This window comes from Camarhynchus parvulus, chromosome 4 (assembly GCF_901933205.1).
Source record: "Camarhynchus parvulus chromosome 4, STF_HiC, whole genome shotgun sequence".
Taxonomy (NCBI): domain Eukaryota; kingdom Metazoa; phylum Chordata; class Aves; order Passeriformes; family Thraupidae; genus Camarhynchus; species Camarhynchus parvulus.
The window spans coordinates 33,196,483-33,211,362 of NC_044574.1; the positions used below are offsets into that span (position 1 = coordinate 33,196,483).

General features: G+C 39.2%; 1 protein-coding gene across 33 annotated transcripts in view; it reads right to left on the reverse strand.

Annotated features, from left to right (window-relative positions):
• Nucleotides 1–14,880, reverse strand: part of TENM3 (teneurin transmembrane protein 3) — a 1,284,378-nt gene that overhangs the window by 225,351 nt on the left and 1,044,147 nt on the right. Inside the window, exon 1 of one of the 33 annotated variants that reach the window (XM_030947685.1) lies at nt 9,574–9,746. The exons of 31 other annotated variants lie outside the window; for them this stretch is intronic. The gene's annotated coding sequence lies outside the window, so the exon portion shown is untranslated. Of the gene's footprint in view, nt 1–9,546; nt 9,747–14,880 lie in introns of those variants that run through there. One more of the 33 variants, XM_030947684.1, reaches the window with a different exon arrangement.

Here is a 14,880-nt window from a genome sequence, read left to right on the forward strand (position 1 = left end):
AAGCATAAGCTAGCTACGTTATTCCTCTACCATAGAAAGACATTTAGCGTGAGTTACAATTGACTTAAAACAGAGATGAGTGCATTTCTTCAGGCTCTTCATATGGGTAGGCACAATGGACTACTTATACACTTTTCAACCAACTTAAAATTTGATTGTAGCAATAGGAATATCATGATACAAAGGTTTATTATTCTTAGAATGTTGAGTCCATACAGGAAGAACTTACTTCTGTGAACTAAAAGACCATATTGCATACATTTGCATCCAAAGTAAACACATCAAAACATGTCTAGCTAGTTAGTTATCTCACTTTAATTGAGTATGACCACCAGCATGAGTTACAGTATTTTTTCTTGTCTCAAAAAATATGGAAAAGTACATGAAAATGAGGCAAAATGGACATTTTTCAAGCTGATTTCACTGATAAAGGAGCAACAAATCTGGCAAGAACAGGTACATGCAAGGTAGTTATGCATGCAACCTCTCAACTCAGCTGAATGGGAACTCACATTTCATATTCTTGTGTGGTTTTCTCTTATTTTTTTTAAAGCAATTAAAAAAAACCTCATTATCCTAAATTCAGAGCTATATGACAAAAAAACCCTGGAAGCAAAAGCCTCATTTAAATGTTCTTAGCACAGGAAGTGAATCTGTGGAATAAAGAATTAGTAAAATGGAGATAACTACTATCTCTTAAGAAGAGAGTCTCCAGGTTTGTCAGGATCACTTTTCAAAGGGTTCCTACCTGCCCTGGCCTGGCAGGCCCATACAGAAATCACCAGAGAAAAAGAACAAAGAAATCCAGACCTAACTAGAATGGTAGTGTGAAAAATATTCTGAGACAAATATACTGGGTGAATTTGCTGTTAAGTTTACAGTGTTATGCTCAAAGTGGTTTCTGTCAAATACTAATTTGTTTAGAGACACAGGTGTGTTCTTTGTTTCACCCTTTCCCTCTCTTCCCTACCATGAACCTCAGGCTCAATGCTTGTATCTGCACTAACTCAAGAAGCAGTTTAGTGCAAGCTTGAGGGTAAACACTAGTAAAACATCATCAATAATTGGGAACTGATCATATTGCTCCTGCCTTAGTTTTTGGCTAACAGCCAGTGCTCTCCCAGATAACAGCCCCACAGCTCAAGGAAGGGTATGAACCACAGACTGCCCACAGGAGGTTGAATGAAAGAGGTCCTCAGGCTGCTGGTGAAGCACTTGTGCATATCACTGATACTTGAGCTGTAACAGAAAATGGACCTTGGCTTGTTCCCTTTGCTACTGTACACAAGGACTACACATCTATCTCTCTTCTACAGTCCAATTTTTCTCTCTACCGTGAAAAAGAAAGGGACTTGGCTGGTTTCTTCTTTCCCGTTCATTGCCAGCTTCCACCATGTTGCAAAATTTGGGAAACCCAAGAAAGGAGGGAACATCTCATGGGAATAGGTGCCAGCCTGCAGCACACCACTCTGAGCTGCACGCAGCTCCCAGCTGGCAAGCAGAACTGATACTTTCCAATATTTCTCAAGTATTACTGCTTTGCTGGATTTACCATCATCCATGGCCTGTTCCATTTCAATGCTCAGGTAGGATGTTAAAGAGGAGCTGTGTAATAGCCACGAACACAAGTGCAACATCAGCCAGCTGAATGTAGGGGACTCCTCTTGGCTAAAATTCAAACTATACACACGCACGCATATGCTGTTCCAGACTAACACAGCTCAGTCTACAAAAGATGTTTATAAATGTTATAATTTCTATACAGACTATACCAAATAAACCTACTTTCATGAGGTGATGGTAACTCAGTTTGCTATAGAACTCAGTATATTTTTGTATTTCTTAGTATCCCCATGTACTCCATTGCATACTGACCACATTTGGCTTAAGAGCACATGGAAACTCCACACACATGAAAAACTACACATAAAAAAATGACAGGGAAAAAAAATCAAATAACTGATTCCAGCAGAAACTCTGCTGTACATTGGAAGTGAAACCCAGCACTCAAAATGAACAATTTGTTACCCATTATTTTATGGGGTGCAGTTGCATTACAGGAAAAAAAGCAAACATCATACAAGCAGAATGAAGAATGTTCAGCTCTGCCTGGTGTCACCAAAATCACTGCAAGCAAAACCAATTGCCTCAAAGGCAAAAACATAACTTTGATGTAGGCTTTATTTTTATTCCTCTTTTTTCACCTCAAGTAACTGGTTCTGCTGCCATGGCTCTGATTAGCAGTAAATTAGGATTAGGAGGAAAGGACTAGGATGAGGGGGTAATGTACAAGCTGGAGGGCAGAAATGAGAAAAGAGAATTGATAAATAATACACAAGTCTCTTGTGTGAAAAGCTGGCAGAACTGCGGAGGAATAACTCGAAATACTATCCAAATGCCACTGACAGAAAAATCATCAGGGGAGAAGGGTTTACATCCAGAGAGGAACCCACTGACTGAAAGGTCTGTTTAAGATTCCTTGACCTCAGGGGAAAAATAGGTGGTAAACACTGGGTTCTAATACAAATGAGGAGCAGCAGAGTTTGCAGAATAAGACTGTCTGGAATGCTCTGAAGATACTCATTCAGTGTTATGAACCTTACTGTATTCTTTGCAGAAAGGACAGCAGTTGAAAAGAAACTCTCCTGGCAAAATAAAATACGTGCTCAGCTCCATAAACCAAAATTGTCAAGGAGGGGCAAAAGAAAAGGAAGACAGGATAGGAAAAGTTCTTTGAGGTACTTCCAGTCTACAGAAAAGGCTTTAACATTGTCAGTACTTTCAGCATACTTGCCAAGGGTCAGTGAGACCTTCTTCAGCCCAAGATGCAGCATCTTACTGCTTGTCTCTTGCTTGGTAGGACAAATCCTAAGATTCAGCATCATTACAAGACAATGGATAGGCCTAGCTGTGTGGCAACCTTCTTGAAGTCATCTGACAGAAAAGACAGTTTGACAGAATTACATTTTCAAATTCTGACTATGTGTCTGCCTTCAAAAGGCTTGTCTTCTGGTTGGGCATATGGAAACACACACACATACATTCTGCTTTATTGCAGAACATGATTGACAAGTACAAGGAGATAGCTGGGGAGGAAGCAAGAATAATTAAACAGAATGAAAAATATAAGAAAATTCTTTAGACTACAGAGGCAAAGGGCACTTTATCATATAGCAAACTAGATCAATAAGCAAGTCTGTGAAAAACTAGGGGAACTTGGCATGAGTGAAAGGGGAGATTCTCTCTCCATCTGGATGATGATGCCTCATGCTGAGAACACACTCTGACTCTACAATCCTGTACTAAAGACCACACCAAAACATTGCTGACAACTAGCAACCTTAAAATCTTAACTGCCCCAAGGAACCTGTCTCAGAGCAACAGTGCAAGCCCAAGGGTAATGTATAAAACCACACATATAAAACTGGTGAGGCAACAGCTATGAGATGTCTTCCAGCTCCAAAGACAAAAGTGATAATGGGAAGAAGAATCCTGCTCTTCTTAGGAGATCACCTACGTGTTGAAGAAAATGAGCTCATAGGTTGCAAAGTGGAAGTTAAAATAATCTACCTTCAAAATGGCAACACAAAATCAAGGCTTAGGAACAAAAGGTATAACAGCCACTCAACACACTACCACAAAACTAGTAATACTTGTATTTCAAATTTCAAACACTTGTATTTCTATGAACTGTGCTGAGATATTTTCCACAGCCTCCACGATGCGACCATTACAAAATGTGCCTTGATATGCAGCTCATTTTTTTGGTCCTTAATTCATCTTACTGCATCTAGATACACCATCCAAGACCATAAGGTCTTTAGAAATCTTTCGAGTGGTTCTTCCACGTGACTATGCTGCATTATTTTTTTTCTTTCTTCTCATCTTTTTTTATAAATCATTCCCTCTAGTCTCTAATAATTTTTAATGCTCTGCTGTGAGTCTCAGTTGATTAACCTGTACCTTCAGGTGGTCAAATTTGGATCCAGTTTTCCTGTAATTGTCTTTCCTTGTATTCTGTGCATTTGTTTTAAATTCCCTTAACAATTATGCCAATCCCTGGACAGGGAGCACTATAAAAAGAAATATCACTAAATTCTTTTAAAGGCCAAAAATTGAAAAATACCCTGTTTATTTGAAATCAATGTAGTTTTACACAAATGAAAGAAGTCTTTCTTGAATGAGAAAAGACAGGTAAAAAAGAAAGAGAAAAAGATGGACAGTTGAGATTATTTTGATTAAATACTTATATTAACCATGCAATAGATAGAATTATACTTTTATAAGCTTTCAAGACATCAATACTGACTACCATTACAAAACACAAGTGAGATAGAAATTGAACCATTAATTATATATTTTCTAAACTATTTGTTTCCAGCTTAGTCACAGGCCTCCCAAGGTTTGAGTATCTTTATAAAAACATAAATACACAAACATTCAAACAAAAAATGTCCTTGCTGCTAAGGCTGGAAGTTGGCTTGTTTGTCCTCATAGTAACTAAAAAATAGTCTAAAAAGCAGGAGAATAATGAATAAAAACCAGTGATTATTAATGAAATCCTTAAAGGCAGGTTTATAATAATTAACATAAAGGTCACCTTAATAGTCAATTTAGAGATATTTCTAGATCTCCCAAGCCAAAAGATAAACTCTTCAGTAGTAAAATTTGCCATTATTAGAAAGTTAATTTCATTGTTCAGCCTCTAATTCACTATCCGTAATTAAGAAAAATCAGATTTCAAAGCAACAAGAGAACACTGTGATAAAGCTATTTGAAGTACACTCTGGCAGGGATAAAGCCAGCAGAGAGGTGGCTGTCATAAAATAGCCAAATGGCTTTTTCCACCTCCATCAAGGTCACTTTACTGATGATGTGCTCAATAAGATGATAATGCATTTAACCACTTTCCTTGCATCTAACTTCGACCTTACTGCAAATCCAAATGGCCTTGTTTAACTACCCTGGCCTTTCAACATTTCCCTGAACAAAGATAATTAAGGAGATATACTGCCCCCTACTATCACAGGAATTGAAAGACAAATAAACTTTTAAGAGCACAGCCAGGTGTCTATTGCATTAATGTACAGTGTTTAAGCAGGGGGTAAAATGAAATAATGGTTAAATAATTATAAAAGGTTAACTAAGTTAACTTTGCTATGTAAGGCAATTCTGTTCTATTTAAAAGAAAGAACATAAGAGGCTTTCCAGGCTACTTTTTACAACTCCCTGGACAACAGTCTTTTCTTTAAGGCAGTTTCTGACTTAAGAGGAAAAATGTTCTGCAAAAATTTACAACTCTGAAATTTCTGCAGATTTGAAACTGGTTATATTTCATACAAGGCTATAGTAATGAAAAAGCAGATCTATATGATTAAACCAAAAGCTGCTCTAAAAAACCATTTTCACTCCTTTTTTGTTTCCCTTTGTGTGTGGCCAGCAACTATACTAGAGGTGAAAATTAAAGCAGTTTAAAATTAGTTTGGCAGTTATGACAATTTGAAATCTTAACGTAGTGCTTTTTAATGATTTTTACAATTATGAAAAACAACCAAATAATATCATTTTGTATTAGCAGTTGCTTTTTTTAAAATTTTGATTAATATATACTTTTATATTCCAAACAGTTCTCCAGGACACTAATTCCTCTTGATACCAAGAAAAAAAAGCCCCATGTCAATAGCTCTTGGACTAATAACAACTGAAACAGAATAAAAAAGCTGGTAAAGCAGTTGGATGTTAGTTATGCAGAGATGCAAGAGATTTTATTTTAATTAATTTTTTTTTCTTCTAAATCTGTTTTTCTTTTAATCATCTTAGAAATATTGCTGTATAGGTCTGAATCCCCTACAAAAGCAAGAAAGTGGCAAACCAGCAAGTTGTATCAGAAGGGTAAAAACACATAACTCACTGTTGATGTGATACTAGATATGTTAACTTACTGCTGCTGCCAAAATTGCTCTTCCTTTGCCACAGAAAATTCAGTATGCAGAAACCCTATCACATGTGTTTAATCAGTCTGATCATAATGCAGCTCTTCAGAAACTACAGCAAATCCACCTCTGCCATTTTGTCACGCCACCATTACTTTGAGCTGTAGATGTAGTTTGTGCAAATTTCAACATGGTCACGTATTTGGCTAATCTTTTGCTGTAACACTTCTTAATGCAGACTCAACTCCTGAATTCTGAATATACCAGAAGTTAAACCTCCTGTAAAGGTACTTGCATGTAGTAAATACAAAAATCAGTGATTACAGTATCAAAACCATGAAGTTTGCAATGATTCATATACCAAAACTATGCAAAGTTTTCTCCTGTAAATAACAAGCCATAAATAAGCCATTCACTCTGAGCTACAATGATTTACTGTTCTGAGATATGAGAAGTCTACCTTTTTCATACATCTAAAAGACTTGCTTCAAAAACAATCTACTTTATAGCAGTTTACACAAAACAATTATTTCCTTTCAAGTTTGGATAAATGGTGGCCTTAGTCAATTTCAAAAGAAGACTGCATACCTTGCTGTTACCTTGAGTCAGTACTGAAGTATAACTGCACTCCGAATTCCTTAATCTTAGACAAAGAAGATGAATGACTATTTTCTACTCATTCAGAGTATTTCAGCCACCTACCTATTTTGTTCAGAGTTTTAATGTGAGTGACACTTCTTAAAGGAACACAAGAGCCATTTTTTCCACTTGTTCCTAACATGTAAAAAGGTTAACTTAACTGGAAAACTACATCAACTTTGCTTTTAGTACAGTTGCTTTATTTCATCCTGATCTCTTGTTTTGTATAAAAATCTTCAAACCTAAAAGATATATACATCTTCAAACCATTAGTGAGGTCACCAGCTCACAGCATCATACTCCATACATTACTGAACAAACAAAAGCCCTCTTGCTATTCTGAAATGCATAAATCTGTAACTACCGCTGGAAAAAGTTCTTCACACTCACACAGAGCGTAGCCTATAGACATATTTAGAATGAATATAACCAACAATACGATCTTTGAACACATACAGAAAAGATATAAAGCTAATGTTTTTTCTTATTTTGGACAACAATACAGTGAAGTCCTATTTTCTCATATCATGACTCAAATGATTTGTTCAACTCCATGTTGAACAAAGTGTACATATTAAGACCTTTTACATTTCCTTGTTTAGTTTAACAAGTGAATTGGGAAGCAATATAAGTTACAGGAAGAGAAGTTATAAAGTATTATCTCATAATTGCTGATCAGACCATTCTGGTAATTTGAAAAGTCATGTCAAATCTTCACAGATGCACACCCAAACTGAAAGAATACAGCTCAAGATCAATTCCCTAAGCTGGGTCCATTTGCATCATATACTGATATTTAGAGGTAATTCTATATCTCTCAAGCCAAAGGATAAACTCTTCAGCACTAAAATTTGCCATTATTATAAAAGTTAATTTCAATGTTCAATCTCTAACTTGCTATCTGTAATTTAAAAAAATCAGACTTCAAAGCTGATGGGTGTATGGCAGCATTCTTCGTGTCGACCTGTAGAATGAAAACACATCTGACATGATATTTTATTTTTTTTTTATTGCATCAATTATCAATTTTTCCGAGGCAGCTACCACTTTGGCTGCTTTTCTTCAAATGGAAAAAAAAATACCCTCTGCTGTGTGGAACATATCACTTTCTGTGTCAGAAAGCTTATTTTAAAGGTCCTATTGCTGTAGGTTTCTTGCTAAATTGTAACACACACTTTTATAACTCCTCGAAAGGAAAAATACCCTTACACTGTGAAATATGAGGCCACTCTCCACAAAGGATCGCAGAACGATTAATCAAAAAATTTTGTAACATCTCATTTGTAGCTACTGAGCTGCTTGACAGTTTTGAACCCTAATCCGATGGATGAAAAAAGGTAAGCTGTTTTTTTTCTGTTCTTGTTTGAGCACTTTCCTGGGTTTTACACAAATATTTCCCCCAGAACTTACTGAGGATGTATGAAAAGATTTACCTTTTGAATGAAGGAAAAGTGCACTCCAGCAGCTGTGCGCACACCATCTAGAAGTTCATGGGAATAAACTCAGCCTATTTAGTGCCATTACACAAATTACAAATTCTTATCTTAATGATAGGCTATACTTAACATCAGGCAATTAGATCCTTTTGTATATTAAGAAATTTATACACTTTCCAACAAACAGGGGACTCTTGTCATCTTCAGTAACTTTTCTACACATTTTCAGTGAATTTACTCTGTGGATTAGAGATCTTAGGGGAGAGAAGGTACTTCCCTTCCCCTGCCTCCATTGTTCTCTACTTTCAAAGCTTCTAACAAACAGCTCCAGTGCAGCTCAGTCTTTGTCTGGGAGTTTGGTAGTTCACATCCTAAGTTTCTTTTCCCATTGCTAAAATATTAGAAAAGCAAGGTTTTTGAAGCTTTCCACAGTACCAGCCAGAAAACAGACACAAAGTTAACAAAGGACAGCTATCACCACAAAGTGTCAGGTTTGTTTACTGGAGTAGATCAGTATTTCCCCAAATCTTCAAAGTTCCGACTGTTTTGTTTAATAAACTGTTAAAAAAACGGCAAACAGGCTAAGTAAGGTGAACCTAAGCAAAGATAGTTTAAAATAAAAAACTCCACAGACAGATGGGTAGTTCAAATTCAGATTCTGTGGATGAACAGGAAAACTAAAACGTAGTGTGCACAAAAACTGCAATGGTATGTTCATGCACTGGAATACAGACATTATTATTTTAATTAAATTTAATTGCTGATATACCTTTCTCGGTTTTTTTCCCTCAATCTTTCCTTACAGTCTACTCTAGCAATTAACATAGGTCTCCGGATGGCTCACTGAAATATTTAAAGCTGAAGAACAAAAGGTTTATTTTAAAAATGAAAACCTTGGCTCGTACAACTCCCGACATGAATCTGCTTTCAATTACTGAAAGTATTTCCACTTCAGTGAAAAAGGATCAAATCTTCAACTACACCATCTTTAGGCAATGAATTTGATTATATTAAGCTTTAAGAATACAGAATGACTTTGTGACACAGCTGTATATTCCATGCGAATCGTGTATTAGGTATACAAAAAAGAAGGAGCTGGCACTTTAAATGAGAAGCAGACAGAAATGTGTCTGCTCACAGCAGCACTGTACTCCCGTACCGAAGCTCTGCTCTAGGGCTGGTTTCTTTTTCAGGTGCCCACATAAATGTCAAAGATTACACTAAGCTTTCAATGAAGGATTTTACAATCCTTTAGAAATGAATCTGGGCTGATTCTTCCCCCATACTTTTATTTGCATAATGTGCACTGTTGTAAAGTTACATTTTTCTTTCTAGACTTTTGAGCGACACAACCTTTCCCACATCCCCCCCAGTGCAGCAGGTATCGCATCCCCTAGGAAGCACGATAATCAGAGGCACTTCACACTTTTCCCATTATGCGAGCATAACAGAGTCGGGCGAGGGAGCTCAAAGGCTTCACTCCGCAGCGAGATGCGATACCTCAAATGCGAATTATGCAAAAACTTCTAATTTCTTACATCTCCGATCCCGCGAATCTCTCCTACCGCATCCCAGCCAGACCCCGGGTCAGGCTCTTTCAGCAGCACGGCCAGACACAGGACACGAGCGGCTCCCTCCCGGCTCGGCCACGCTCGGCTGGCAGGGCGGGCGATGCGGGCCGCCCGCGGCTCCTCGCAGCGCTGCCCGAGCCGCGCAATGAGGCAGCGGCAGCGGCGCCGCCCCCGGCCCGGCCCGGCCCCGCCCGCGCCCCGCCCCGCGCCCCGCCCCGCGCCCACCTCGGGCGGCCCGCGCGCGCCGCTCCGCCGCCGGCCCCGTCTGCGCTCAGCGCCGCCAGCCCGGCCCCACACAGCCCGCGGCGGCGGCGGCGGCCGGGCCCGGCTACGCGTAACCCTTTCGGGGCCGCGGCGGCGGCTTCGCGGTGCGGCCGTGAGCGCGTACGGCCCGGAGCTCCGGGGACGGGCAGAGGGAGCCTTCCCGGAGAGCGCGGAGCCGCTGCCGCCGCGCTGTTCGTACGCCTCACGGGCAGCGCGGGGCGGCGGGCATCCACCGCAAAGTGAGGCTTTCCCGAGACACAAAATAAACTCCCTGCCGCTCAGGGTGGTTGGGATGTCAGCGTAAAGTACCTGCCTGCTTCCTCCCGCGGTGAGAGCCGCCGCCGCAGCCGGGAGACACCGGGGGAGAGCGGCTCCGCTCGGGCTTGGCGGGAGGCACCGGGGGAGAGCGGCTCCGCTCGGGCTTGGCGGGAGGCGGGCTCCCGTCTGGCCGCGGCCGGTGCCTGAGGAGCAGCGCGGCTGAGCAGACGGAGCGGGCCCGGAGCAGAGCGCAGCTGTGAGCGCGCAGATGTGACACCGGCTCCCTCATCACGCACCACCTGGGCTTTAATTGAAACAGAAACACCTCCCCCTCCATTTACCACCGTAGGAGACAGTTTTTCTTCGTGTCTATAGAGGCATGAATATAATACACTCCACTTACTTCAAAACACTCGGCAATCTATGATCAAGTCCTCTGCTAATGAAGCCTTTGGACTTCCAGCTTGATCTGGATGCATCATAGCTGTCAGATAAAGCTATCGAATAATAGATACAAAATACTGTATTCACAGGACTCCCCATTAATTTCTGAAATACTGCAAGAAGAACTAGATACCTACAGAACATGCAGATACCAATGTGCTTAGTCAAAATAGAAAAGCCTATTTTCGGCTGGTAATCAAACTGAAGTTCATAGCTCTGTCTTTAGTAAAAAACCCAGAGTTCTAATATTATTTCTTCTCTTTTTTTATTTTAACTACCTCATTTCGGAACATGGAACTCTTTTAAAATGTCTGTGGGAATGATATCTCCAACTTCATTCTTAACATCACTACACAAAGACCCTTCTGAGCTGGCTTAGAAAATACAGGGGTACATAGGAATGTCTACAAAACTTCTATTATGGTTTTCTTTTCACCTTGGACCTTTGCTAATAACAACTAACTTAACTCTCTCTCACCCTATTACAAGATCCGTTGCTCACTCAGGCCAAGTTATCACAGCAGCTGCCCAGAAGCCACATTTTGCCAAAAATCAGATCAAGACATTGTTAATGATTATACAATACTTCCAGGGAAAATAATACCATTCCAGATTATGTTTTCAACGCTGTTCTGTAGAAGGCTGCAATAAACCCACATATTTCAAATGTATTATTCATAAGAAATGTAATACTATCCAAAAAGCTCACACAAATTCCTATAGAAACAAAGACTATACAGATTGAAATAGTAGAATTCTGTGAAACAGGGGACAATAATGGTCTAAGTAGCCAGGTCCTGATGAGGGCAGTCGTGGCAGGCAGTGAGGAAAAATCTTGACCTGAAGCTCTTCAAGTCAGATATGCAACAGACTTGTGTGTTTTGACTGAGCACAAGGGAGAAATTTTAATATAGTCACCAGTGACAAACTCTGCTCAGGTTTGGGGGCAGTTTAATAAAAATGGGAGGCTTTTTGCAGTTCAAATTCTGGACAGACTCCTATCTGTGATAGCTACAATACCAGCCAAGAAAAAGCTAGGAGATGAAATAATGAACTAATATAGTCAGTTTAAGCAAGCAAGTTTCTAGCAATTCCACAGCAATGTTCATATTCTCAGCATCACTTCCAAGGGGTCTAGTTGCAATAAATGGGGTATGAGATCACACAAATATGCTTTTCCAAATTGCTTGAATGGAGCACCTGTGGATAAGCACTTTCTGTCATTGAAAAACCTACTAAGTAAGTAATTACTTCAGGAATATATCCTTTCAGATCTTAAAAGGAGGAGGAAGGGGAATTGGATGCTTAGAGTCAGCTTGTGCAGAGCTTTGGAGCACATTTGAATTTCTGCCCTCAGAGAGCACCATTAATTGCACTTCCTCTACACAAGACTGCCATGGACCTGTGAAGGAAGCAGGATATTGAGTCCCCCAAGAGTCAGACACTATGGAAGAAATGACATCTTCAGATAATCCCTATTTTCAAAGGAAAATTACCCACACTATACATTCTGTACTTCTTTTCTACAAATATGTATCACTCTACATTGAGTAAATGAAGACTGCACCCTATCAAAAAATAGGACCTGGATGTCACTGCAGTGCATCCACTTTCTACATTTTCAGCCAGTTGCAATGGAATTTTCCTATGCTATGATGCCCCCTGTGCTGAGATTCCACTGTCCCATTAATGCCAACACAAATGATTTATGAAATCTATTAGGTGAAACACTAAAGACATCTCAAACATAAATGTTTGCTTAGGAAAATATTTCTATGGAGTAGACAAATGGGGGCTGAAGCAAACTCCAGCACAGATCTCACACTTTATGCCAACACAGCTCATGGCCAAACAGTAGAAAGAAAGATCAAACAAAACCTTGGGGGTAGCTAGAGGGGATGGGGGGAAGAACAGCATATGTGTTTCATTCATACGAAAAGGAAGAAACACTTTTAAAAAAAATTGATTAGAAGGATTATTGCCGTAAATTATGCAGAGCATTAACCATTGAATTTGAACCCATCTTTAGTCTTTATTAATAACTCATTATAGTCCTTTTTCTTAATGTGGAATAAATTAGAGCCCTGTTAATCCATGCAGCTATCTGCAGGTACATTTATCAAGACAGCAGCCACTTTTACTCTCCTTTTTGGAAGCTGCATTTCATGGGCAACAAACACTCATCCCCTGCTGAACTCAAGTCATGGTGGCCTTTTCAGGTCACCAGCAGGGTCACCTAAAAACTTACCTTTTTTTTGAAGAACTGAAAGGTACCTCACAGCTGGCCTTGACATATGTGAAAGAATTTCTCTTTCCCTCTCACATTCTCTCTGTCATATTGCCACAATTTAGATCAGTGAAAACAAGTGAGCTGGGGGCCTTGCTGGTATAAAAGGGTGAGGAACTGCCAACAAGATGTTCTTTGTGGGAACTTAAAGCTTTTGGAACTGATTCCTCTTGCCTGATCCAGAAGAGCTCAAATTTTATGGCCTTCATAGCATGTTGCATAGTTCATATTTTTCCAGAGTGCCTGAAAACAGGAGAATTGTGGATGTCGTTACTTTATGGAGGCAGGGCTGTGCTTCAGCTTTTAAACTGGCTGGTTTGCATTCGTCTGAGGAGCGAGGACTATTGCAGCTTAGTCACAATGATTAATTTTGATATTTGCATTTGAATTTGGTCAGATATTCAGGAATTTAAATGTAGTAACAAACATATACCCTCTCTGATAAAGGTAGGTATTATCACAGAGAACTGACACATTCCATCACTCATAGCTGACACCTGGAAAGGACCTGAGAGGTTCCAGTGGAGGTGACTCTGGATAGTCATTGGACCAGAGTGGCCCAGGTACAAGCAGCTGTGCTCCTTGCAGCACATAACACTTCAGTCCTTACTGTTACCTTCTATGAGTGCCATTGTGTCAAAGGAGAAAGCTTTATTGTGCCTGTTTTTCACATGGCAAATGAAGGCACAAAGGTGACTTGTCAATACCACAAAAGTAGTACCATGAGGGAGGGAAAACATGATGCCTCAGATAGTCTTCTGGGGCCTACCCTAATCACTGAGCCTTTCTTCTTCTCATCAAAATAATCACTTCAGCTATTTATCAACATTCATGATGATCAGTGACTTTTATTAAAAGGGAACAAACACGTTTTTAGCCAAATACTCATTCACCTATTTGAATAGTAGTAGCCTAAGTGCCCTGTTAAGACATCCTATCATAAATACTTAATTAGTGTTACAACCACTTCTACCGAGATGTTAGGTGTACTTTAAAGAGATAGGGTTGTCTGCATTACAAAGAAGTAAAAATGGAGTATCCACCTAGAAGCCAAAATTGCACATCATCAGTGTATCACTTTGGAAACCTGTTTTTCTTACAACCCTACAAAAAGACAGGGTATTAAGTTATGAAATTTAAACAATGCCTAAGAGAAAGATTTTTGTCAGATAAGGTATAATTTATAACAGCAACATATATTCTCATGTCTGTTTTACAAAACAGACTTGATCAAGCAGAATAGTTATAATATAGCTTTCCAGTTCTGGCTGGAAATGTATTTTTTTAAAAAAGGGGCAAATGCATGTCTAGAAATTAGTTTTAGGAATACTATCTGATATCAACAGGATTAGCAGTATAATGTGTTCCCATGAGAAAGCACATGTGCCCAAATGTATTTAATAGAGAACATCTTGTAGTTCTTAAGCATTTAAATAGTATGCTACATTGACTAGTTTTTTCTCGCAAGTGAGGATTAAGATGGGCCATTTTTCATGCAGTAATGATGCTGATTTAAATTAGAACAGACTAAGACAATAATGAGCTCACAGATTCAGTGTTCAAATCTGAAAACAATAAACTTTTTTTCCTTTTTATGTTCAAATCTGAAAACAAACTTTTTTCCCTTTGTCATTTACATAGATAAATTGTAACTCTATTTTTATAACCCCTTTTAAGATTGCATTAAGAATTTTACAGTTTCAGATCATTATTTGCCTAAAAATACAAGTGGAAATTGTAAGCAAGTAGATGTACCTGGGGTAGGACAAGAGTTATAGCAAAAATACAGTCCTTTCAAAAAAGGGATTGAACTATGACACATTTCTTGAATATAAGTGGGTAACATGTGGGGTTTTCTTCCTTAGAAGCAACCCAAAACTACCCATGTACATTTGTACTGTGATTTTTGAGTGCTGTAGATTCATATATTGAAGTAAAAGATGTTCTTCTGCTCCTTGTCAGATTTCCCAGCAAGCTCAATGCAGTGCAAGGCCAAGTATAAAATGCACAATATTTCTATTTATCAGCACCTAGATTTTTGCTCCCTA